Source organism: Chionomys nivalis, chromosome 17 (genome assembly GCF_950005125.1).
Source record: "Chionomys nivalis chromosome 17, mChiNiv1.1, whole genome shotgun sequence".
Classification (NCBI taxonomy): Eukaryota; Metazoa; Chordata; class Mammalia; order Rodentia; family Cricetidae; genus Chionomys; species Chionomys nivalis.
This window is the reverse complement of record NC_080102.1, coordinates 15,472,364-15,498,653: the sequence shown is the minus strand read 5'-3', so window position 1 is coordinate 15,498,653 and position 26,290 is coordinate 15,472,364. Positions and strand designations below refer to the sequence as shown.

The window sequence follows — 26,290 nt, the reverse complement described above, 5'->3', positions numbered from 1 at the left end:
GGTAGGGGCTGATTTATTAGTGCCTCTAATCATTGTTGTGACAAAATTCGCTACAAAAACAACTTGAGGAAGGAAGACTTATTTCGGTCCACCATGTGTGAAGGGAGGTGTGAAGTCATGATAGCTGAGCAGGAGGTGAGTCTTTGAAGCAGGAGAGATGAATGCTGGACTCTGCTTTCTTGTCTTTATTCAGGCTGAGAAGCCTAGCCCATAGAATGATCCTGCCCATACTCAAGGTCCCCCAGCTTAGTCAAACCTTTCTGGAAATGCCTTCAGGAACGTGCCTGTGGTGTGTTTCTGTTGTGATTCTAAAACCAATCTAGTTAGAAAGGACCCTGAACACAAACAACCACAGTCTGCAGACATGGAAGACACAGGGACCCACCTTATTACGTTTGTGCTTTGTAGTTGTAGGGGATTCTCTCCAGTTCTCCATGATTGGTAGTATTGTTTTTATTGTAAATTGGGGAAATGGAGGTTTCAAGAAGCTAAATCCAATACTGTATCCTGAACGAGGCCAGGAGCTATCTATTGCTTCTCTAGGGAAAGGAAAGTCAGCAGTTTTGAAGACTGGGTAGTCATACTTCTAGATTTTTATCCTTCTCTATAATGGCTTAGCTTTATTCTGCTTCTGTATTGAAAAGGAAGCCTCCTTTTACCTCAAAGAAAGTTCCAGAGGTCTTTTTTTTTTTTTTTTAACCAAGAACTTAGCCAGGCATTGTTGCTGATGTTGGCCACAATGTGGCTCTCTCTTCTATTTTTGGTAACCAGACCTTACTGTGTTTATTTTATATCACACCTTGACCCTCCTCTCAAGATTAATTGAAAACCTGTCTCAGTATTCATCCAATAAAGCCTTGCGAGCCCAAATGGGGCAGATGTAATATTAAACATTAGGGTTAATGAATAATACATGGAATCTGTCAACAATGAGGTGATATCTCTAGTACAAGAGATAGTCATGTAAAATAAAATTGCAGCAAGGTACAATACTGCTATAATTTGAGACTGCACAAGGACAGTGGGGGACCAACTCTCCTGGGAGAAAAGGTAAGACAAGCTTCATAAAAGCAGCGCCATTGCAATTAAGACTTGAAGGACAAGGGAGAATTTCAAAGGTAAAAGTCTTCTAACAGAAGTAATGACATGTATGAAAAGATCGTGGCGTAGAGCAGATGCATGTGTTGGAAGTATAGCAGAATCTCATATTGGAATATAGACAATGTGAGATGAAAATGGACAATACCATAAAAATTCTTGGGACATTTTATGGAGTTTAGAATTTCTTCAGGAGGGCAATAGAAGTTATTATAATATTTAAATAAGGAAAAAGCGTGCTTAAAATTTGTTACTCTGACACCCATGTGTAAAGAATTAACTTAGGATGAATCAAATCTGACCCGGAGTGGCTCATCACAGACCCACACTGCACAGGTACTCTGAGCCAGCCCAGAACACCGGGATTCCATTCTCCTACCTGCAAGCTTCCCAGAACTGTCCATCTAACACACTTCTGTGAGATCAGTGTGTTGATCTATTGATTCCTTATTTTACATTCTCTGTCAAATCCTTGGTTGTGGTTTTTCTTCTTTTGGAAAAGGCTATATATTGTATTAAGTTGGATCTCTGTTACTGACTTGTATTTTCTTTTTGGATGTCTTTTTAATTTCTTAATACTAACCATTCTTCATTAGGTCCAATAGAAACTCTCTAAGCCCAAGTTATGTTAGCTAGAGTCAAATAAATGTTTTTTTCCCAATGATTTTGGATTCTTGGTGACCAATTATGAGTAACCTTGGCTAGTTTCACTTATATATGTACATAGAGATTTATATCTCTATATATTTCACATATATACAATTTCACATATATAACTATACACACACACATATATATATTAATATACACATATATATTTATATGTGTAGGTATGAAATTGTAAATATGTGACATTTAAACATAAAATTGTAACTATGAAATTATACATATGTGAAATTTTACATGCATATACATAAATACACATACATACATACATACATACATGTAATACTAAAGCAATTGAAGATATCTTTTAGAATTTGGGTTGGCCTAAAGACCGGATTCCTGACTCAGTGCTGCATATCACAGTGTTCCCAATGACAGAGAGGAGTACTTCCTAAACCAAGGAGAGCCATAGAAATAAAGTGGGCAGTTGTAGTTCTGAATATAGTACAGGCCCTCTTATTTTGGTGATTGATGTGGTCATTGAGAACAAAAAAGAAATCACAAATCCCATATATCAGTTATATTGCTAATTCCTTGCAGTAAAGAAAAGCTTTAGCTAGCTGCCGCCCTGTTTCTTCAAGTTCTTCCTTTAAACCGTATAAAGCTGTAACTGAATAAAGAGTAAAATCAATACCAACTTTAGGAACAGAAATGTTAAAAGGTATTACCTGCTAGGAAAAGAGATAAAAAGCAACTCGAGCTATATGATGTGGCTACTGGCAGCTTCGCAGCTGCATCTTCCCAAAAAGGTAAAAACTTTTATCTCTTAATAACATATACTTTTTGAGTAATAAACTTTTTATAGTATAATTCATGTACTTGAAAAGTTAAACTCTTTTTTACATGTTGGAATAAATAAAATATGAAAGATTTAAAAGGAATGAATCAAAGGCCACAAAACTTCCAAGCACCATAGAAGCACTGCGGAGGAAGTATGGTATTTAATGCAGAAAGTCCCCAATGTGCAATACCTAAAATTTTCATTTCAGCAATTGTCTTTTCAATATGAAGACCCTTTGTCTGTTCCAGGGGGTTATGACAGGTAGAATTCTACCTAAAATCCCCTCAAGTTTCCAGTTCTCCTGGGCACTTCCTCTTTCAAGTACTAACTGTTGCTAATCAATGGCACCTCATTATAGCTTCAGTGTAAGTCGGAACAAAGGATCCATTTCCCAATGGGTTGTAAAAAATTAATGAAACATGAAGGAAAGTTATACCTTATATAATGGTAATGCCTCCGAATTTTAGTGACTTTTGAGATTGATCCCCTATCTTTTGCAAACAAGTTAGCCACGAATGAGGGGTGTTAGATTGCACTAATTACCACTACAACCATCACTGTTTTATGGGGGCATTAAGCTTACACACTTTTGAAAGCCATCTTTAGAACATAAGGCAACACTGAATACAGGGTTGTGGCTGTGAAAGTGAGGATGTAGCCTCTAATGAGAGAGCTGAGAAAGATAAAATCCAAATTGAGCACATACCAGCCACGTGAGTGCTAAATGAGTTAGCAGAAGGAGAGGGGCATACAAGCATCTACACAACCAGAGACACAGCTCAGCAGAATCACTTCTGACTATGGCTTTCCGTAGAAGCATTCTTTAGAAACAGAGGACCACTGAAGTCCTATAGGGTATGTGTCATCACACCCAGTTGGTACAAAGAGGTTCTCCCTGGGGCAAGCTGAATTCTAGATAAGTGATTTAGATCCTGCAGTACAGGCAAATGCTAATGTTACTAGAGGGGCAAAGATTTAAGAAACGCATAGGAGCAAACACACATAGCAGGGGAAGGGAGTTTGCCCAAAAGAATCTGGAAAGAAAAGCCATGGCATAAGGAATTTACTCCATGCTGAACGAGATAGTGGGTGGGTGACTCGGGAGCATAAACTTACAGGTTCCTTTCCAACAGACAATGCTTTCTCTAAGCAGACGCTAAAGACTTTCATTGCCCTGGTTCAGCATTTCTGTCTTCTTGTCACAGAAAACTAACTAAATACAAAGATGAAAACAAGATCAAGCAAAATTATCATAAATTATCCCAATGCAAAAGTCATTTGAAGATCTTCTAAAAGATCATTATATGCACAGATTCTCATTAAAGATTTATTAACTGAAAATCTAGGACATTTGGATTAGCCAAGTGTTATACACTAATTTGTACTGGAAATTGTCTTTTTTGAGCAGTATTCTGATTTGCCCGTTTATTCTCATACTATCTCTGTATTATGCAGATGTTAGTGGACTGTACCTTGAGCTAAATTTATTATCTAATGCCTTCATATGTAAATAGCATTACTACAGGCTATCACTTATTAAAGCAACATTTTCTAAGAACAAATAGCATCTTGCTAATAGTTCAGACCAGAAAGTTCCTGCAGTAGGAAGTTACTATTGATTTGCATTTCCTAGTTGAGTAATTCACTATTGATTTATAATTCTTCACCCTAAACAAAGTGCTTCAATCATTAGGAAAATTAAAATAAGATGAATTGAGGAGGAAATTGTGATTGACTGCAGGAAGAAAGGCCCAGATATTCCTTTTCCCTCTTCCACTCTATTGGGCAGAGTCTTTTATTTTACTTTATTATTTTAACTAAAAGTGTCCTATTACTCCCGATTGGTTCTGGAAAGTCTCTCTTCCCCAGTTGGAAGAGACTGCTGGAAATAATTTACATAGTGCCTAGACTACACACTGTGCTGCCGAACCAGGGAAAAGAATAACCTTTGCAAATTACTCATGGATTTCTGTTTCAGATGTTTCGTATTCTCAACACTTGTCCGGATGGGGCCCAATCTCCAAACCTGGTTATTGGAGCATGACCATGTCTGCATTCATTTATGTGCCAAGAAGTAAGAACAGACATTTCTAACGGAAGTGGTGCTCGACCTCTGCAAAAATCTAAAACTCCAAGGCAGGTCACCAACTACCACCCGGAAAGAAAGGCTCAGGATCCCCTAAAGGACTAAAATAAAATGTAGACTATTAACATTAATCTTCAGGTTCTTTCCCATGAATCAAATCCCCTGGAACACATAGCAAGGGCTCCTCACAGACGACGAGACAGCACACACGAGAGAATAAGCAGATGAACACATTCCCTTCTCTTCCATGGAGAGACACAGTAAACATGGTGTCCAAAGAAACATTGTAGGGGACACTCAGGACCCTGAGGTCATTCAGAACCCAGAGCTGAACTCAAATCAGTTCGGTAATTCCATTGGTGTCAAGATGCAGAGCAGGACTCAAAGCAGAATGCAGTTGGCAAGGTTTAGACTCTAAAATTAAAGTTAGTCACTCTTCAATGATTCGTGATCACATTTGCACATTTGGCACAACAGCACTACCTTGGGGATATCCTCTTTTAATGAAAGCCATTTTTCTCCCCTCATAAAAGCATGCTATTTGTCATCTAACGTGCACCTGATTCTCCCAGTTTTCAAACTGATAATTCTACATGAATGTAATTTAAAATGTTTCAGCCCTCCTCGCTGGAACAGACAGGCATCACCTGCCCTGGGCTTCATTTATTCTCGGCACTTATTCTAGTTTCAACCTGTGCCCAGGAAGAATGACTTCTCTTAACGGAGTCACTTCAGAATCTTTCCTCTGGCTTCTGTATGCATCTAGGTAGCTGGCTAGAGACACCAACCAGAATTAGATAACTGCATGAAATAGAGGCCAGAGTACTGTTAATTTTCTCTTCCAACTAGGTGCCACTCTTTCAGGGGTTGTTTCTATAGCATGAGTGAGCAAAAAAACCTGTCATCGGCAGCAGTTCTCCCAGGTTCCGAAGTAGCCTACATGTTCTGTTCATGTTAGCCTAATCCTGGTGACATCTTCCTGATGCCACTAGTCCAAGAAGGCTTGAAAAACATGTCTTAATAAAGAGTCTCTTTGTATTAGCTTAAGTAATTCTCTCTCTCTCTCTCTCTCTCTCTCTCTCTCTCTCTCTCTGTGTGTGTGTGTGAGGTCAGAAAAGAATGTCAGATCCCCTGGAGTTAGATCTACAGTTATCTATAAGCTTCCCATGTTGGTTCTGATAATCGTAATGTAATCCTCTGCAAAAACAAGTACTCTTAAACATGAGTCTTATCTCCAGCCTTTTAAAAAAAATCTCTTTTTGTACATATGATGGGTGTAATAATAACACCCCTTCACAACTGTTGTTGGGATAACACGAAACAATTTTGTTTAAACCCAAAGCATAGCATGCATGTTAAAGGAAAAGCAGGCAGAAAGAGTGTAAGAGCCAGAAGATGAGGGAGTGTGCTGTGAGATCAGTAATGTCAGAAGCTGCAGCCATAAAGTCTCAACAGCATGACTGCTGAAGTGGGAGCTGAACGAGGACAGCAATAATAAACATGCTGAAGTATACAGGGGAAAGCCCACAAGGCCTCAACCTTACACAAAGAACTATAGGCAACCAAGGAATGCTAAGAACAGGAGAAATAGTCTTCCCCAGGGACAAGCACACAAATTTGTCATTCAATACCAAATAATCAGTCCTAAAACATATAGACAAGTAATATGATATACCAGTTTTATTTCTGTATTTAGCAATGTGTATGTATATATGTATATATATATAATATAAATTTGAAAGAGAGGTTTATGGGAGAGTTTGGGGGAAGAAAAAAAGAAGAGGGACATGACTTAACTGTAAAATAATTTCAAAATTTTTAAAAAATTAAAAAATAAACCCTGATCGATGACACCTGTAATTCTAGCAGTGCTGTTGAAGGGGTTGATATGAGGCTTCGAGGGGTGACCCTCAAATGAGAATCATCTCAACACTTAAAGAGCTCTCATAGTGACTTAGGCACTAAGGAATTCCACAGCTATGGGACCCAGCTTATAAATGAACCCAGCATTATTATAGCTACCCAAGAGTCATGAGTAACATCCTGAATGACTTCTCTTTTCTTCTCAGAGCTGGTGAGTTGCCCAGCTTTGAAAGTTTCCTCTCTTCAAGAGACAGTATAGAGGTGAAAATGATGATGGTGGTAACTGTGTGCTGGCTCTAATCTTACCACTTAACATATGATAGATATTTAAATATTCAAGACAATCATGCAAGACAGTATGTTGTTAATGCTCCACTTTACAGATGGGGAAATTGAGGCAATGGTTAAGAAATTTACCTATGGGCCTGTCTAGTCAATGGCAGAAGTGAAAATCTAGCTCTAGAATCCAGGACCTAACAGCCATGTGCCAAGATAGCACAGCCTACGATTTTATACCTGATTCCTGTGTGCCATGGACACCTGTGTTCCATCCTTACAAACTTAGAATAATAATAACAGTAAAAATATCAAGTAAGTATAAATTTTGTAGAGTGAATATCATTAGGTCATTTTAAATTTATTATTGAATTTTTCTATTCACCACAGTTAAATGCTTGTTTTTTATGTTTACTTTATTGAATTCATAGAATTGAATTCATAGAATTTTTCTGTAATCTATGAACTGAACATTGCATTTATTGGTTAATTATTCTGTCTATAACTATTGTGATGAAGTATAGCTCAAACCATAGGCCTTTTCTTTTGTGAGTATTGTAATTGAGTTTCATAGACCCATAGTTACATGGACTCAATCAGGTTGGCTACGTTTAAAATAAATTTAAGGCTTTTGGTCGTCTCCCAAAACCATCCCCAAGGGATTTCCAAATATTAAACTGCTTTATGCCTGGTGAAGCCAGAGCTGGGTAGTGACTCTTCCAAGAAGAGATCAAAGACTTAATAGGGAAGGGGTATTGTTGAGAAGCAGATTATCATCCTAATAACCAAGAATCACTATACAAATTGTAACTATAAAAATTCCAATTTATACACTGTGGCAAAATCAGGTAGCATGTTAACCAAATGATGTCTCATATCAGTCAGGGTGATCTACAGGTAGAGTAGCCTCAGAAGGACACAATGCCACTCATTTGACAACCCAAATAATTCATTCTTAGTCTAAGTTATAATATAAAGAAACATGAGGCAAGGGCTGGTTTCTGGATTCCAGTCCTCAAAACCATCACAGTAGTGGAAGGCAAAAATCATTAACGAACTGTCCAAGTTAAAGTAAAAATACTCACGACGGGAAACATGATATCAAAGGGCAGCACATTATCCTGGACCAGATTCGGTACTGGAAGATACTGGTAGGCCGGGAGCATGGGAAATCATCCTGAAAACCAAAAGAAAACTATGCAATTTCTCTGTTCAATGACTATGCTGTGGCTAATGCAAGAAAATTCTCAGGAAACATATACTAAAGTATTAAGCAAAAATACATGCAGCCTGCATTTCAATTGTTCAGAAAAAAAAAAACTCTGTGTGCCCATTATAAAAAATAAAATAGACAGATATGAAATAAAATAGACCATGCTCTTTACATGGTCATGAGATTTCTTTCAGTTGGGACCCATTTCTGGGATCACAGTTTTTATCAGAGTATGACTAGAAAGCCGTGGAGAAACTGATCAAAATTGGGAAAATCGCTAAAATGTAATGCAGAAATAATGATAATGTTACAGCTAGCAATTTGGAATTTCCACCGAATTGTGGAAGTATTGCAGAAACCTTCAATTATTTACTTGCTGATTACAGTGTCTGCATGGAATTGCATGCTGTGTGCATTATCAAGCTATACATGCACATTACCGTACAGAGGCATCCACTAAGTACCTTATACACTGCATTTATGGGCAATTTAGGGATTTCCCAGGGTAATTCTTACGAAGAATAATTTTCAACTTATTTAAGATCTTAAATACAGTTTTTAAATATTACGGCAGTGTATTTCTAGAAAATCCAGGTTTGATTCTTATTTAACCCTTAGGTTAAATATCAAATATCAAAAATGGAGGCACTCCCGTTGCAGCACTTTCAAGTGTGCTGCTCTGTTCTTACGATCAGAGTCTAATGGTTGTTGATCGAGCTTCCACGCCTGGTGTCTCTAGGCTGAAATAGGCCAAGGGAGAACGAAGTGGGGGCACGAGGGAAGAAGTGAGTTTATTTCAGAGCCCACCTCAATACCCAACCAGGGGATATTGTGCCCCTTATGAAAGCAACAGGGCTCCTGGCGGTTCACAGTGGTTTGTCCTAGTTTCTGGCGACTGCATTTTCAAATGTGGGCTCTAGAAATGTCCTAAGAACAATCTATGAATAAGGCAAAGCTGGACTGTCTACAGCACCAGTATGTGCATTAAATGATCTTCATCATCACTGGATTGAATTACCAATCCCCAAGGTATGATGGAAATGCACCTTTAGGGGTACATCTGAGGGTGTTGCCAGACAACGGTGACCTTAGAAAGACAGCCCAGCCAGAGTGTAGACAGAATTATCTTTTATTTACTCCTGGGTAAATAAAAGAGGGAAAAGGAGAAAACTAGAGAGCCCAGACCTTGGCATTTCCCTATATTCTTTCCCAGAACTGGACAGGTATGAGACAGTCACCTCATAATCCTACCAACACAGCCGTGAGGAGCTCCAATCACCTTGCCTTGTCTATCATAATGAAGTGACCTAGAAACTGTGACCCAGGTTAAACTCTTCCTTCTTTAAGTGGTTTCTTCACAATAGTGAAAGTAGCTTAGGAAAAGAGTGGTAGCTAGTATGCTATGGGGCAGAGTCATTCTGTATCTCATTGGGGAGGCAGGCATGTTTCTGAAGGCTTGGGTTCTAGTTAGGGTAGATATGTTTAGTGTGGGGTGCATTAGGTTTTTAATCACTATGACAAATGTGACTGAAGCATTTAAAGGAAAGAAAAGTTTGTGTTTTTTCCTAGCTTCAGAGACACCATTCTTCCACTGTGGCTCTGCCAATACTGGGTCCTTGGGGAATCATCACATCACAAGGCAGAAACAAGTATCAGAAATGAGTTAACCTCATGACAGACAGGGTATAGAGAGAATGGTATAGAGAGAACAGAGGGGTAACTGGGACTAGCTGGGACCCTAGAACCTACGTCTTCAATCTGGGCCCCTCACCCTATAGTTTCTTCTACCTTCTCAAATACTGCTACCAGGTAGGAACAAGGCTTCATAAACTTGTGGGAGACAATCAGATTTAAGAGATAACACAAGGGCTTGTTTATAATTGCAAAAAGGGTCACAATAAACTATTTACGATTGGGAGATCCAAGATACGAGTTTTGAAATCAACTAGGAATCAAACATTTGTTTGATAACCATGATCACCAAACATTACCCATTACCCTGAAAAGATGAATTTGGGTAGCAATGATTTGAGATGAATGGACTTGTAAAATTTTAAAGCAAGCAAGGAAGTGTTTGAAACCTCACTTTACTAGGCAAGAGAAGTCTAAAATAGCAGTCATGTATACACTGTGTAGGTGGTTTCTAGTCTCAGCTTCCATGTTTAGGACTAGTGATGGTAATAGCTCCTCTTTTTAGCCCCAGAGTAATTCACCATCTGCGGTTGGTTTTCTATAACTCTGTCTCACACACTTGTAGACAAACTTTTCATTCAACTCCTTTCAGTTGTTCCATGCGCATATGCCATCTGTTTCTTGTTGGGAATCCAACTGAAAAGGATATTTACGAGCTCAATAAACACTTGTTCACTTGTATATATCTACTGTTAAAATCAGCAGCTTTGCTAGTGTGATTCGTCATCACCGTGCACACCCAAGCCCCGAATCTTCAACAAGATGGGAACCACACAGTGACTTCGTACCTGCATCTACTTGACCTTCCCACCAAAGTGGTCTCAGCTTTAATTTCTCATGGGGGTCCTGGGAGAAGATTAGGGTGTATAAGTTGCTCTGAAAATGCAGCATCCATGTGGCCTAGTTCTGCTCTTGGGTTCTTTGGGTCTTGGTTCTGAAAGCTGCTGCTCTTGGTTTCTCTCTGAGTCTTCCTTACCATAACAAGAATCTACCTAGGGACTCAAAATTGCTTTATTTTGACCTCATCTAGCTGCCAAGAACTGAAGACTTGACCACAAATCCTTGCCAAGTGCAAGGGCAGCTGGGACCTGATGTTTGTTGCTGCTGGCCTGTCGAGATTTGTAGCATAATTCTGAACCTTGTGTCCTCTAGCTGCCTCCTGCTGTGAACATGTGCAAGTCTTTGTGTCTAGATGAGTGTGTGTTTTGAACACCAGTACCAGTTCTTGCTCACATTAATTCCCATCTGCTAAGTCCACATGTGTTATTATATCTATCTCCCGAGAATTTGGTAGGGAAAATGACAATCATGTCACCTGCCACTTCCCTTCTAATATACCCACAAAAGAGAGCCTAAAAATAATTAACGCTTGAAAAAAGAAACGATTGACTTAAAGGCTCCTGAGTAAGAGTGTTTGCCTCACATGTATGACCCTCTAGATTATGCCTAGATAAAGGAAGGAATGAAGGAGAGAGAGACACAGCTAAATATTTTTTAAAAAAATATAAGAAAGTATGTGCATTTCTAAACGTATTTTTTGAATATTTCTCTAGACTTTCTCCTCCTTACTAAGACACTATCATCTTTACTATACAGATCGTGCAAACATCTATCAAGTACTGTGTTGAATTATATTGTATGTTCTAGCAGGGCTGCTTTTCATGTGCTATATCTGTTTGGACTTAAACATAGGGAAATACATAAGGCAGACATGGTAGTACAATTATAATCTGATCATCCTGGGCTCCCTTTATAGTTCTTGGCTTTCATGCCAAGAAGTATTTCAGTTTAGTTAGAAAATATATATTTATTTAATCACAATACAATAACTCACACGACACATTTCCTGAGCCTTTCAGAGATAAAAGTGATGCAAAACCTGTTACACACAATTGCACTAGCACTTAAAAAAAAAAAAACTGGCAGGGGTTGTGGCTGTGTTCCTGAAGGACCTGTTGTGAATATCCAACACAGAGACAGGAAGTCTGCAATCCTGGGGCTCCATATCAGGCTCCACCCAGAGACTGCTGAGTTAAGTGAGAAAGGAATTCAATGACTCCCCTGGCTTCTTACAGGATGCATGACAGATGCTCAGACTTCCTGCTGAGAGCACACATTCACTTCGTATTGCATCGTTTACACACTCCATCTTATCAGAAGTTATTACTAAAAGCCTTGGAATCCAGCTTAGATTTACACTGGGTGTAAACGCCAGCGCCTAGCCTGGCTAAGTTTCTGACTTTTGTCGAGATTGACTTATCTAATTAAAGCTTGGTCATCTCAGTGAAAGGGGGACTCATGTGAACATCTCCGCAACGTTATTAAAGGAAATGATGCGTGGCAAACACCAAGCAGGATGTCTTGGGTATGCGGGACTCCTGGAGCTGCTTTGTCCTTTGAAGTTGCTGTTGTCACAGAGGCAGGGAAATACCAGTTTTTCCATGATTCTATTATCTTCCTTCAGAGATCAAAGAAGCTGTCCCTTAAAACACCTTGCCTGGCCTCTTTCCCACATTCAACAGCCCACAAGGGATTTTCTGCTGGCAATTCCACCAGCATGGTATCTTCCTGATATGTGTGCCACGTTCATCACACTCTATCTTGAAGGTGTTCTTTTTACTCACCACCATAGAGCTAGGAAACCTCCCACCTTCACAGAGGCAGCTAGAACCATGACTCTAAAGCTTTTAAAAAAATAATGGTATTGATAAAAAAGAAAGGAATCAGTGGATAACACATTGCATTTCTGCATTTCTGCAATGTGTCTTTATAAAGTATATGCAAATGTCTCATATTATAAAAATAAATGTATGATCACCACTGTTCATCTTATATAGTATGATTATAACCTCTGACATGTGAAGAAAAATCCAGTGTACAATTTCACAAAAAGTAGGTTCAGTTTTAGACCGAATAAATCAACTTTTTGAGTTTTGCCTATTTAGATTTAACACCCTTCTTAAATTTCTTGGCAGTAACTGAATAAAGAAAATAGACAAAATGCTCTAAACTGGTTTAGTGCCTTACGACTTAGCAGCTTCTACCACATATGATGGGCTAAGCTCTTCCAAAAGGAAAGGGAGGCACACGGCATTAGCATGCTTGCTCCCTATATAATCATGTAGAAACAAATAATTTGAGGTTTTTTGTTTTTTGTTTTCTAATTAAACAACCTTTACATGGTTGTGTTTCAGATAACCATTTGAAGATATTGGGGCTGAAAGGACAAACAACTCCGAGTGATTCTCTTCCTGATAACTTGTCTTTTTGTCAAAGTAGGTAGTTTAATTTTTAGTTAGCAATAGCGATTCTGGGTACTTCTGGAGCACAACTTTAATTATTTAATATACAAATACATTGTAGAAAGATTCAGTTAAGCTGACTACTGCATCATATCACCCGCTTATTTACTGTGTTGTGGTGAGAACATTGAAAACCTGTTCCTTCATGGAGTCGATCCTCCGAGCTTTCTAATGTTCTAATGCCTTCATTTAGAACTGGGAGCTCGCGTCTGAGGAAAGGCTACTTCAAATTCTACCACTGGGGAAGGCGTAGGATTGATGAAATGGCGTAACCCAACCTTAAGAGAAATGAGGAACCAGCCATTCAGGTCTGCAGGAAGAACACTGTAAGGGTGGGTGGAGGCTGAAGTTGCAAAAACCCTGAGGTAATAAGACCTGTGTGTTGCCCTGAAGAAACAACAGAGTGGCTAAAAACACTGGGCAGAAGCAGACGGGCAGGCCACACTGCAGAGGCTTGTGGGCACCTGGCAAAGCCCTGCCGTTTTCACTACTGTGTTGATGTTAAGCTGTCCACTTACCGGTGACCGACCTGGAAGACAAACTAAGGACCTCAAATTCCAACTCTGAGATAGTGGTACATAAAGAGAACTTTGGAGGCAGGCAGATAAGGTCCTGAAGGACATTTTCAAGCACCATGACAAAACCAAAACATTTTTCTCCTTGGCTGCACCAACATCCCAGATAGCCAGCATCTGACTGACTCTGCCTCTCCTGCCAAACTAACTCCAATCTTTTTCTCTCTCCTTTTGTGTAAAACCTGCTTGCTCTTGGGGCTGGGAATGTAGTTTAGTTAGTAGGCCTCCTGCCTAGCATCTGCTTAGCTCTAGGTTCAGATTCTCACACAATTACTAGGCCAGGTAGTAGACACCTGTGATCCCAACCCTGACGAGGTAGGGGAAGGAAGATCAGAAGTTGGAGGCATCCTCTACATCAGCTACATGGTGAGCTCAAGATCATCCTGTGATACCAGAAAGGGTCTCAGAGACACCCCTCAAGTCTCTGTACGTTGTACCGAAACTATGATCTAGATGTGTAAGTGCCCTTCTCAGCTCTACTCAGCAGCTTCACAAGAAAATAGAGGTTAAAACGCTAGCTTCTCAGCTTTCCATCTGACTTGCTTTTTTTTTTTTTTTTTTTTTTTTTTTTTTTTTTTGCTTTCAAGCTTCCCTAGTTAAAAGTTTTCTGGATTCTACTTTTAGGACATTTTTAGTCCTTGAATTAAAATTCTTTCAGTTGTCCACTATGAATGTTTGCTTACAAAGGACTTTCCACCAAGGGTCAAATTGGAATTTAAATGCAAAAACAACTGGAAAGTCTGGCAGTGCATGTGTTAAAATTCAGAACTGGACACATCCTGATGGACCAGTCTTTGGTACCCTAGTTACAGAGACACATTTCCTCTTCTCTTCCCACACTCTCATTTCAAAAATAATACCAGACAGGAGGAGACATCAAAGGCAGCCTGTGGAGACAGGAGGAAGTGACTGTTCAAACAGGGAGGGATTCAGCAAGGTAAGTCCCTAACACATGAGCCCTGTGACAAAGGGGACAGACAACACCATCAGTCAACAGACCAATGTCTCAAAGCTAAAGAAAACAAAGTGTGGGTCTAGACCCAGACATCGTGAAAAGTTTTTCTGAAAATGCTGGTGATTAACTCAGTTTTGTTAGAGAAAATTGCCTGATATAAGCAGCTAAAATTTTTAAGTATTTCTTTCTTTCTTTTCATTCTCTTTTCTTTTTTTAGCTCATGAGAACACAATGGAAAGAGAGCAGCACTTGAGTCATGTAGATCTTATTTTATTCACAGCCTCGGGATAAAATAGTCGGGGTCAAAAGGAGAGCCATGGAAAGGCAAGCTACAAATTTTGTATATTCTATATGTCTAAGCAGTATTTGTCTTCCAGAGAGTGAGCGTGAGGCTCTGTGGTTAGTGTGAAAACTGAGATGTGGATTCCAAGAGCTCCTCTCTGTTTGGCCCTATGCCTGTGGATAAGCCATTAACTTGCCCTCTTTTGATATAGTAGCAATAAGAAATGAAAAATCCTGGTCTGCCACAAGGATTAATTTTGAAAACTAAATACATGTAAAACATTTAATATAATTCCCAGCACAGAGTAAGCATTCGACTGAAATATATTTCTGTTCTTTCAAGTGCCTTTCCAGAAAAATCCATTTTTTCCAGAAAAATCCATTTCTTATATAAAATATTTAGGAAGGCCTACTCCCTTCTAAATATCACTTCAATAACTTTAATTTTTTAAATTTTAATGGTTATTGGAGATCTAGTTCAGTGATAGAATGCTTGTCTACACTGCCTAAGGCCCTGGGTTTTGCCCCAATACTTCACTCAAAAAGAAAACTCAAAGAAATAATACTTAGAAATTGACAGCGCCATTGAAACATCTTTCACATTATTTTATTTATTATGTTTATTTGTGGTGTGTGTGCTCCTGTATGTTCCTGTGCATAGGTCAGAGGCAACTTATAGGAATTGGTTTGCCCCTTCTACCCTGCGAGTCCCAGGCACTGGTCTCGAGTCTCAGGCAGTAAGGATTGACAGCAAGTAACTTTACCTTGACATCCATATCATATAATGCTGGTAGCATTAAACCACGTTAAAAAAAGTAGTCATTCAATTTGAATGTGATGGAGTATTGAGGTAGAAACATGACATTCTCACCACAAGGAGAGATGCTAACAGAGGAATCAAACAACTGATTGAGGAAAAGTATTTGCAACATAGTAGTTGACAACCCTGTTTAGTTTAGAGCTACCATGGATCAATACGAAACAATATAAAAGTCAATAGAAAATTGGTAAAAAAAAAAAATTTGAGCAAGCTATTTCTAAAATCTGTATACAAAGTCACTAATCATATAAAATGATGTGTTCAACTCTATTAGTAACAAAAGAAAAGCATAGGAAATAAAAGAGGATATTTTGCCCATCAGATTGACAAAGATAGATAAATACATTGATAATACTGAGATTATTAAGCTTAAAAACAAAGGAAGGCCATTTATCTAGAAAAACTGTGGTATTTTCTTCAAGAGTTTAAATGTTTGAATTCTGTGACATATAAATTCAACTAAAGAAATAACTAGAGGCATATCTCATGACTTTTTTATATATAAACATATATAATAAATATATATATGCTTGTGGTATGTGTGAGAGTTGTTTTTGCACATGTATGTGATATGATAATTATATTTTATAATGATAATATATAATTATATAATATATAATGATATTTGTTATAGAAACTATTTGAAATATTAAAACCATTGAAAATCACTTAAATATGAATATGCTGAAATTTTTAAATCTGAGACAGAAAACAATTCAAGACTACAAATTAGAAAATGTTATTATCATATATGCTAAAAATTGCACCAGAAAAATATCTTGAAAGTAAGTTAATTTGTTAAACTAATGATTCATAAAGAATAATGATTGCTGTTGTATCCTTTATCTGCTTGGCTTATAAATTCCTTTTTCTCAGCAATTTCATTCATCAATAAATGGTATTACTAATATAAATTTTTCAAAAATATTGAGCAAAAATGTTTTAAAAGAATATTTTTTAACAAACAGAAATATTACTTGATCATAGTTTAATCAAAAGAATATGATGTAGACATTTAAGGCAAATTCCAAGCAAGAGAAGGTTCTTTTGTATGGTTTGTCAAAGAATATGGCCTTACAGCAATAAATGGGTTTTCTTTACATACTGAAAAGCTGTCTTAAAGGAATAGCATGAGCAGTCATGACCTTGAAATATTTGATGCTTTTATCGAAAACTAAATTCGATATTCAATTACCTCTGATGAGTGAAATTAAAAGATAAAGAATCCAGAAGGAGAAGTTATGCTGTGAGAACAAATAGTGCTTTGATTTCAGAAGCTTCATGCAATTATATTAGGATTTTGTTCATCTCCTTCAGCCAGAACCATCACACAGTACCTCTGAGTACTGCAGGGGTGTTTAGAGGTACAGCCCACAAGTCCAGGAAGAAGGGTTAGAACCATTCTAGTTGTGTACAACTTTCTCACAAGTATTTCTCGTCAGTGCCTGTTACATCTCATCCCATATAAGTGAACTTCTTATTCAAAACACAATAGTGAAGTTTTTAAATTAAAATATTCATGCATAGGGGATGTAGAGATAACTCAGTGGTTAAGTGCTGCTCTTCCTGAGGACTAGGTTTTAGCTCCCAGCTCCCACAGAGCACCACACTACTGGAGGAGGAGGGCCTGTTTGTTTATTCCAGACGCCTGGCTAGCTTAGCCATGAAATAATCACACAAAAATGTATTAATTCACTGCTTGGCCAGTTAGCTATAACTTCTTCTTTTTTTTTTTTTAAATAATTATTTATTATGTATACAAGTATACAATAGTCAGTCTGTGTGTATGCCTGCAGGCCGGAAGAGGGCACCAGACCTCATTACAGATGGTTGTGAATGACCAAGTGGTTGCTGGGAATTGAACTCAGGACCTTTGGAAGAGCAAGCAATGCTCTTAACCACTGAGCCATCTCTCCAGCCCTAGCTCTAACTTCTTATTGGCTAACTCTTACATATTAATTTAACTCATTTCTATTAATCTGTATATCGCCACATGGCAGTGGCTTATTGGCAAAGTTTCAGCAAGTCTGACTCTGGCAGTGGCTCCAGGGCATCTCTCCCTCTCTCTGCCTTCCTTCTCCCAGCATTCAGTCCAGTTTTCCCTGCCTACCTAAGTTCTGCCCTATCAACAGGCCAAGGTAGTTTCTTTATTCATTAATGGTATTCAAGCAATCTATAACTTTAGTTCCAGGACATCTGATGCCCTCTTCTGGTCTCTGCTGTCACCAGGTATATGCACATGGTGCACATGCACATATATGGGCAAAACTCTCATACATGGAAAATCAAGTAAAGATAAACATCTATGTCAGTAAATTACAAAAAGGGAAATCAGACTATTGTTTTGCTTGGTAAAATACCTACTCATATTTCAAACACACTTTCCTCGTTAAAATCTTCTTCAGCTATTAATGGAGACTTTGAAACAGAAAAAAATAACTCCTTGGCAAAGTCTGTTACTTACAGAACTGCTGTAGAGTTCTATTCTACCAAGGGTTTAGAATTCAGGTAGTAAAGAGTTAGGACACTGTAATGAAAAGTCTTAAAAACACCCCAAGACATATGGAAACTGCCTCATTGTGTTGTTCATTGCCTTTGCTGTCTGTAAAAATTTTGCTTTTTAAAAGTTATGGTTTCAAAATACTCAAATGAGTCTTGCAGCTCAAGAGAATCTTGTGGCCACTTCCTCATCTATAACCCAGTGGCGGAAGGACATTTCAATGTTTCAGCACTATTGTCAATCCACAGAATTTCTCCTCATCCAGTGTGGAAATTCCATACTCATTAAGTATTTCTTAATGCATTTCTTCCTCAGCTGGCAGCAGCCAATAAACTGTGTTCTGTCTCTACCAGGCGTCCTGTCCTGGATATATCATATTAGGGAAATAATATAACATGAATTCTCTTGTGACTGACCTCACAGAGTATTAAATGAGTCTATTAAGCAACTATACGCTACTTTATCTGAAACTAGTTTTTATTTGTCAGAAAAAGGATTTTTGAGAAGTTTTTCCTCCATGCAAAGAATAATAAGCTGCATAACATTTAGAATGATAAACATATAAATAGACAACTCTAACAGCACATAGCAAATGAAACGATAGATAGTTGCTTCGGGATATGGAGAAATGTAATTATCCTAACTCAGCTGTCTGAGAGGGGGGTCAAGTGATGTGATTCAGGTTTCTCTAATTGTGGTGGTTAATTCTGATCATCCACTTGACAGAATCTAAAATTGCTATGGAAACAAATTCCTGGGCCTGCCTGTGAGGGATTTTCTAAGTTTGATTAACTGGAGTACAAAGGGCCACCCTAACTGTGGATAACACCATCCCGTGGGCTGCAGTCCCTGACTGAATAAAAAAAGAAGAACGAAGGTGAGTGGCCACATTCATCTCTTTCTGCTTTAGGCTTTTCTTGGCTGCCTCATGCTCTTGCCACCTATACCCTCAAACTCTGCGAAAGCAACAAACGCTTCTTTCCCCCACATTGTTTTTAGTAGATATTTTGTCAATATATCTGATAAAAGAAAGGAAACTAATACAATACTAACGGAATATAACATGTTGATGAAGCAAGTGGTCTTAGAGAAGAGGAAGGAAGGCCTTTAATATATGTTTATATAGAAAACATATAATAAAAAAAGACACTATGAGAGGCTTTATGCAAATTGGTACTTCAGTCGTCCAATAGATGAACTGCAACTCACACAGAGCCACAGAATAAGAGGGAATAGAGCCAAGAGTGGTGGAATGGGAGGATTTAATCAGCTGCTCGGACCTGTATGGCGTTGTCAGATCTCAACTCTCTCAAAAATTTTGGTCACAACTAACTCACACATGTTTTAAGACTCAAGGGTAATTGGCCCCAAATTCTCTTTATTCACACTTTTTAAAGGACAACTCTTTATTATTATTATTATTATATCTTTCTTCATATGGGTGTTTTGCCTAAGTATGTGTCTGGACAACTCATGCACACACATGTGGATCTGGTGTGTGCAGAGAGTGTCCGATTCCCTGGAGCTAGAGTTACAGATGCTTGTGAGCCACCATGCGGGTGCTGGGAATTGAATCCAGGTCCTCTGGGAGAGCAGTGGGTCCTCTTAATTGCTGAGCCATCTCTCCATCCCCTCTTTATTCACATTTGATGTCTAGTTGCCACAGTTAGTTATAGTCTCCTTTAAAGCATAGACACGGAAGGCATTGCAATAAAATCATAAAAGAATGCAGCCATTCCTCACAGAAAAAATAAATCAGGCACATGAAGATTGTGAAGTGAAATTCTGTGACTTATATAACAAGGTAGGTCATAGCCAAGAATCAAGATGGAGATGAAAAATGAAATTAAGTCCCATGCTTCTGGACTGAGTGGCTTCTTGGCACCAGGATTTCTTCTTTCTTTGTTAACTTCAACCTGTTTCTTTATTCTTCAGTGTCTACCTTTGCTTGCTGCATGGCCTGAGGGCTCTCCTATCCTCAAGCAAAGACAAGTGCACCTAGGCCCGACTGTCTGCAATGAAGAGCAGCTTCCTTCAATGGTCATCTTGGGAACAGCTCAGTATCTTCAAGGGCTCCTATGAGCAAGTGAGGTCAGCTGGCTGATTTGGGAACAAATACGGCCCCCATTGTTTCCGAAGAGCTTAGTTTACACTCCGAACCTGCAGAGATCATCTGGAATTGCATCCACTATATCCAAAAGGGGTACAGAAGCCTCAACCCCTGCTACTCTCACCACAGCCCTTAGACAAATGAAAACCCAACTCCAGGTTTCCGTGACCTCATGAACTTTAATCCTAACTTATACTTTCCAGATTGTATGTAAAAATCCTAATCTTGTTAAAAATTTAAAATGGAGATGTTACTATTGCATGCACCCTCTGATTTGGGATCACTTTCAGTAAAGTACACATACAACAATTCTGGAAGAGTCATTGTTTAAAAAGAATTAATAGCTGCATCCTACATACATTATACCCAACTGTGGCTTTAATCAGGCTTTTAAGATGAGTCAAGTAAAAGAAGACAGACTTTTTTTTTCTGAAGAACAAAGAAATTATTGAAGTAGAAAAACAGACTGGAGGAATGTGGACTCTTACCACATTCGGAGTCTTATAATAGATTTAGGTAGTTCCAGAATAATATTTTCTTTAAAAATATTCATTATACTTGCCTGGAGACCTGGAAAGGACATCTCTTTGGCCAAAGAAAGCAGAGGAAGAATGTTGGGTTTCATTCGAATGTATTTCTCTATGCGTATAGTGCTGGATAACAAAAACAAACATTAAAGATACCTATCGCATTTTACATCCTCAGAGAAGATAATGTACAAACAGCCCCTCCTGATTCAGGAAGTGTAAGACGAGACTTTCGATTTTATACTGCTATTGGGAGAGGGAAAGAAGAGGCCTGTGTCATTCCTGGCTCCCATCACTCCTTGGGCACTTTGAAGGAAGGAGTCCTGTCAGCCAACAAGGCTGGAGTTCAGAGAGAAAACGCAGACTCGCTGCTCTAGCCTGATTCTAGACTAGTTTCTCCATATTCTGAAGTCTTACTTTCTTATGTAAAATGAAGACTGCAGAGCCTTTCTTATTGGATATAGATTTTTCCACTATTGTCTTCAATTATTTTTATTAGAACACATGCTTCATTGGAATGCTACTGGTTAACTAGCATACATGCATACAACGCCTTGTACATAGACATCAAATCTGTGGTTTTAGTTATGACTGTGGTGTCTTAGTCCCATCTATAAGGTTGAAGAGCTGAATAAAATTGTAAAATATTTTTTTCTACAATTTTATTTATCTTCATCTCTTCACCATTGTAAATATTATGACTCTAACATTCTGTCACAAGACATGAAATAATCTTGTACTGCAATATCAGAAATGACTCAAGCCTCAAATTTCTCTAAGCATCCCCTGACACAATCTGTGAGCCAAATAAGGAAGGGTAATGCTCAAAGGGGCTCCTTCCATTCTGTAATGCCATGTCTGTTCCCAGAAAAGCACAAAGACATACACAGCATCCTCTTGGTCTAGAGGTTCATGAACGAGTCACGCAAATATTCCCTTTGTCATACTAAACATCAAGTTCATGGGATTCTGATGACAAGGGCTTCAATCTCACTACAATGCTCCTTTTAATTGGAATAAGACTTTTCACTTGTCTTTCCTCTTAAAAGCCACACCAGTTGTTGATCTTTCATTTTCTTTCTGATCAGTATAATTTTGCTCCATTCCTAAGGTATATACTATGGATTTATGGGTATATAATTTGGATTTTTGGGTGTAGGATATAACACTTTTTCAGTTCTATCTGACTGCCTCTCTGATCCATAAAACAGAGAGATTCAAAGCTTTTTTTTTGACCTGTCTTAATTGTTACAATTTTTCTCTTTGTGACTTTTCTATCCCCTAGGATCATGTAAGTTTTATGAGTTGTAAAATGAGAAAGGCAAAAACAACCCTATAATCAGCAAAGGGCACTTAAAATTGGGTAACAGATCCTGAAAATACTACCGCTGTCAAAGAGAAAGGCGCAAGAGAATGCCATGTGGAAAGATTGCAGACAGCCTCCAAGATGGTCCCACATCTTGTTCTGCTAATGACTCACACACGGTGTGATCTTTCCCAGGGTCAAGAGTGTGGGATGAATGAAATAGAACAGAAACACAAACAAACTTTGACAGAATGCATTATCATTTTTAAGACTGATTACAAAAGACTTTGATTTCCTCCCTCTCCTTTCTACTTATTGTCGCCCATCACTTGCTTGCTATGATGGGGCCAATAGTCCTAAAGTTGCCTTTTCCTGTGGAAGATTTATGTAGCAATGAGAAAGGTAGGATACTGAAGCCAGCCTTTGGCCAAAACTTAGCAAAGAAGGGGGACCCTTTGTCCATTACACCGCAGGGAAATGAACTCACCTACCAACTACGTGAGTGAGCTTAGAGAGCAGGCTTCCTTCCACCCAGTCTTGACCTAACAGCAGCCCTCCTTAGTTGGCAAGAGGCTTGGCTCTAGAGGGGTTCCCAGGTGTCCATGGGGGTGTGCCCAGCTAGGACCCTGGGCAAGTTCAGACTTCTTAGACTTTGGGCAGAAGTCTATACTCTATCTAGATTCTTAGCTCTCAGATTCAGTGTGGTAAGAAAGGAGGATGAAGTTCAGTAAACAGCCATGTTTCTGAGTCATTTCTTTTTCATTACTTCATAAATAATACCATTCAAAATTTCCACTTCCTCCCCTCCTCCCACTTCCCTCCTGCTCCCCCACTCAACCCTCCCCTCTCCCCCTCCTGTCCTAAGAGAGGGCAAGGTACCCTGCCATGTGAGAAGTCCAAGGCCCTCCCCCCTCCATGCAGGCTTAGGAAGGTGTGCATCCAAATAGACTAGGATCCCAAAAGGCCAGTACATGCAGTAGAGACAAATCCCAGTGCCATTATCATCGGTTTCTCTGTCTGCCCCTATTGTCAGCCACATTCAGAGGGTCCAGTTAAGCCCATGCTTATTCAGTCCCAGTCGAGCTGGATTTGGTGAACTCCCATTAGATCAGGCACACTGTCTCAGGGGTGGACCAACCCCTCGCGGTCCTGACTTCTTGCTTATCTTCTCCCTCCTTCTGCTCTTCAACTGGACCTTGGGAACTCAGTCCAGTGTTTCAATGTGGGTCTTGTTTCAATCTCCATCTGTCGCCAGACGGAGGTTCTATGGTGATATTCAAGAGAGCCATCAGTCTGACTATGGGCAAGGCCAGTTCAGGCACCCTCTCCTCCACTACTCCATTATGAAAATGATGGAGACCCTTAAACAGGAAGCTTAAAATCTGAGTCATTTCTTACACAGCAATGGGTAACTAATATTCTAAGCACTTGCTCTTAGCAAAAGCAATGAGCCTTGTTAGTGAAAAGGGGTTTCCTTCTGGGGCGATTCAATTGTTTCAGAATGGAATAAAAGCAATGGTCCCACTGCATCAAGACTGTACTAAATGCCCCTGAGTCATGAATGTTAAAGTAGTTAACTTTTATGTTTTGTGAATTCTGTCTCAATATTTTTAAATCTAGCGGTATGATACCTAAACAAAAAGGGGATAATTAAAAACATCTGTCAGGAAAACATTAAAATTGATCGCCAAGTTACTCAGGTTAGTGTGTCTTTTACCTCACACACATGAGGCAAATTAGGAGTCCCTATCCCTCCCAGCACTGGGAGTGAGAACAAGAGGACTGAGCAGCATCACTAAGGGCCGCAAACTCTAGAGAATGAAATAGTGTGACAGATATGAAGGTGCTCCCAATTTCTTAAATAATTCGAGAAGAATTTAATTTTGGAAACTTATGTGAACACATAATTTGATTCAATAGGAACCACAAAATACTCAAAAAGAAGGCAGCGAAATGTTTTTAGCTATTAACTTAGCATTTTTGTGGGATTTCTGGCTATGAGAACCAGTGGGTCCCTGACTCTTTTGCTTGCTCTTGGGACTCTTTTCCTCCTGTTGGGTTGCCATATCTAACTTGGATATGAAAGTTTTTGTTTAATCTTACTATGTTTTATTTTGTTGTATTTGGTTGTTATCTTTTAGAATATGTGTGGATTTGGAGGGCAGGAGGAATTGGGAAGAATGGCAGGAGGGGAAATGATAATCAGGATATATTTTATGAGAAAAAAAAAGCTTTCCAACTAAAAATAAATAAAAACTATAAGACCCCAACAAACCATATGAAAAAGAGCAACTAGTTCTTGGTGTGGCTTGTTTTATTTTATGATAAAGCCTTTAAGAAAGATAATGAATCTTAAGTGATCTTCCTGAAACACATGTACAAGGGGACCATACTAATTAGTCCTCTCTCTCTCTCTCTCTCTCTCTCTCTCTCTCTCTCTCTCTCTCTGCCTCTCTCTCCTTATAGTCAATTCCCCTGAAGTTCAGGCTCCTCTAAAAAATATCATTTGATCATTTGATTGTCTATGGAATGGAACTCTTAATTAGATGTTATCCTTGGGACATAACTTCATCCAATACTCTCACAATCTCACAGTGTTTACACAAACAACTCGTCAAAATCATCCCCTTCCCTCCTCGTATGAACCTGAATGCCCTTTGAAGGGGGTAGTTCCGCTAAGATTTTAGATGTATATATATATATATATATATATATATATATATATATCCCCATCCCAGACACAGACAACAGTCTATATGGCACTGTAGACTCTGAAGGAAACATTGTTGCTTTTTACATTTCTGGATAGTCAAATGTGTATTACCATTCTCTCTTGAGAATTTTCTACGGGTTATTTCTATTTAACCCAAGCAACAGGGTACTGGTTCTCAAGATGGAATTTTTTATTAAAATAGTGTTAGATGGTATATTGTAACAAGTTAAGAGTGAATCTGTATTTTAGAGTTTTGATTTTTTTCTTTCATTTTTCTAGTAAACATAGCCATAATATTTGTGAAGGACACTGAAGAACTAACTTAATTAAGTAAAACCAACTCAATTTATATCATATTAAATTCAATTGAAAATTTCAGTCTTTAAAAGTTCATTCAAGTAAGATAATCTCTCTGTCTTCTGTTCCCTGTCTCCTCTCCCTCCCTCTCTTCTCTCTCTCTCATACTCCCATATTATTACATGTTACATATTAAATTTCTTCCCCCAAAGTGTGTCTCATGACAGTCTAAGAACTATTTACTAATGGATGATGGGCAAGGCACACCCACTTGTGAGTGCCAACCTGGCATATCAGAAGTTTGTCTCTTAGGCTAGGTGTCTATTCAGTTTCAGACAGAAAACACTCCATTGACTATGGTGACTGGGCATTTACTTGGAGGCAATTCTGGGCATGAGAATTATTTAAAAAAATAAAACCATGCGTGGTGGTCTTTCTTTCAGTTCATGCATGGACTGTGCGTGAAGACAGACCTACTCTTAAGTTACTTTCTAAGGATGTGGAAAGCCATTTCTTCTCTTCTTTGGAATCAGATAGCCATTCACTACTGTAACAAAATACCTTAGGGAAGCAGCTGAAGGTTGTGTGTGTGTGTGTTTTCTTTTTTACAGTCTCCAGTTCATGGTCATGGTCAGCTAGCTGCTTTGCTGAGTCTGAGGTAAGGTCGAGTGTCAAGAAACAAAGCATGTGGTGGTGAAAAACAGCTCAACGCACGGGAGACAGGGGGCAGAAATGGTCACAGTCAGAAAGGGCAGTGGGGCTAATTCCGTCATTCAAAAGCAGGGCTGTCAGTAACCTACTTCCTTTAATTAGGCTACCAACTTTCAAGAATATCTATGTATTATAACTCTATCAAAGGACTCATTCATTGATTATATCAGTGTGCCCAGAAACTAACAGCTTCTCCAAGGCCCACCAACTGGTAACCAAACACTTTACCCAGGAGCTCTTGAGGGAACACTTCATATTCAAATCATCACACCCCAGTTCCTCTTAAGTCTCTCCAGATCATTATTTACATTCCCATCTCTGCTCCTACACAAGACCCTTATGTAATAACTCTTACAGACGGGTTGGGAAATCGACGCTCCTCTTTCACTAAGAGTTCAAACTATTTCTGGGGGAAGGCTATTATAGATTCAATTGTGCCCTCCCTAAAGTTCAGATGCTCAAGTCCTAGCACCCCAGAATATGTAACTGGTATTTTGGTATAGCATGTTCATGGTGG

General features: G+C 38.8%; 1 protein-coding gene across 1 annotated transcript in view; it reads right to left on the bottom strand.

Annotated features, from left to right (window-relative positions):
* Colec10 (collectin subfamily member 10) overlaps window positions 1–26,290 on the bottom strand; it is a 254,123-nt gene that overhangs the window by 207,523 nt on the left and 20,310 nt on the right. The window contains exon 3 of the mRNA XM_057791887.1: window positions 7,856–7,947. The gene's annotated coding sequence lies outside the window, so the exon portion shown is untranslated. The remainder of the gene's footprint in view (window positions 1–7,855; window positions 7,948–26,290) is intronic.